The sequence below is a fragment of the Teleopsis dalmanni genome, chromosome 2 (genome assembly GCF_002237135.1).
Source record: "Teleopsis dalmanni isolate 2A chromosome 2, ASM223713v2, whole genome shotgun sequence".
In the NCBI taxonomy this organism is placed as follows: domain Eukaryota; kingdom Metazoa; phylum Arthropoda; class Insecta; order Diptera; family Diopsidae; genus Teleopsis; species Teleopsis dalmanni.
This window is the reverse complement of record NC_051847.1, coordinates 210,311,515-210,313,092: the sequence shown is the minus strand read 5'-3', so window position 1 is coordinate 210,313,092 and position 1,578 is coordinate 210,311,515.

Here is a 1,578-nt window from a genome sequence, read left to right as displayed (position 1 = left end):
AAAGTTTGATTTATAATCACTTTAAAAAAAAAATTTAAATACAAAATGTTTGGAATTATATTTAGAAATAAACTTTTGGAAAGGACATTTTCCTAAGAAGCAGCATCAATGACGTCAGGACGATGTTATACAGGCAGTCATGGTCACGATAAATGTAAAATTGCTTTCAATGTACATTGAAGCTTTGTGTGAGAGATAGAGAAATATAATATCATTCAAATGTACGCAAACAGATATATTACGATACTAGACCCTTTTTTAAGGAAATTTTCGATAACTTTTCAACATACACCTCACTTTCGAAAATCCAATACGTAACCCCATAAAAAAAGTCAGTTATGACAAATCGCATAATCAATTCGCGTTACCAAAATTTAACAAAATCCAACAAAAGTTGTTCACGCTCGAAGCACTTCGAAACAAATGATCGCTTGTTTTTTCGGAAAAACTGGTCTTATGGCAACTATACGAGTACCATTACAAGAACGTAAAACGGTCAATTCCGAATTGTATACAATCATTCTCAATTTTTCATTCACTATACTCCTCTACGAGACAGAGACCTAGACGCTGTCTGTTGCATCGATGAATAAGCTCGAGGCTTTTGAAATGTGGTGCTATCGACGTATGCTAAAAATAAGCTGGACAGAAAAAATTACAAATACAGTGGTACTTTCACAAGGAGACAGAAATTTTGGACACAGTAAAACGCCATAAGTTGGAGTTTTTTTAGTCATATTCTGAGGCATTTCGAAAAGTACGGACTACTGAAATTAATCATTGAAGGCAGAATTAAAGGTAGACGTAGCCCTGAGAGACGAAAGATATCATGGCTGAAGAATTTACGTCAATGGTTCAATAAAAGTACAAGATCGCTTTTTTGAGAAGCTGTAGATAAAGTTAAAAAGCAATAATATAGCCAACGTTAGAAGCGGACAAGGCACCTAGAAGAAGAAGACACAATCATTTGTTTACCATAAATCTAAAGTGAAATACGGAAAATAAACAACCGGCTTCGAATCATTTTCCATCAAGACAATGCGTGTGCTCACACATCTCATCAAAAAACCGACTATTTGAAAATTAAATAAATCGAATTGATGTGTCATCCGCCGTACAATCCTGATTTGGCACCCAATGACCTCTTCTTGTGATCGAACGTCAAGAATAAATTACGTGGACAACGTTTTTTGTCAGCGAAAGTAACAATGAAGTCGTTTTTGCATTTAAAAATCATGTTTTGAAGGTTTCGGAAGAAGATTAGAAAAAAAGCTTTGACAAATAGTTGGAATGCATATATACTACGAAAAATATTAATACATTTTTCAACGACAAGTTAAAAAATTCAAATAAAATTCAAATATCGGTGAATTATCAACAAATTAGCAAGTATCTTGCAGTAATTTTAATCATGTCAATCATATCATCTAACGTCAAACTACTCAAAGTCAAAAAGATATATTTTTATAATGTGTAATATCGGCAATAACTACAAAAATAGTATCGAAGATTTTTTAAACATTTCTTAAAATTTAATGTAATTTTAAAAAGATTTAATTTTTAATTAATTTTTCAATT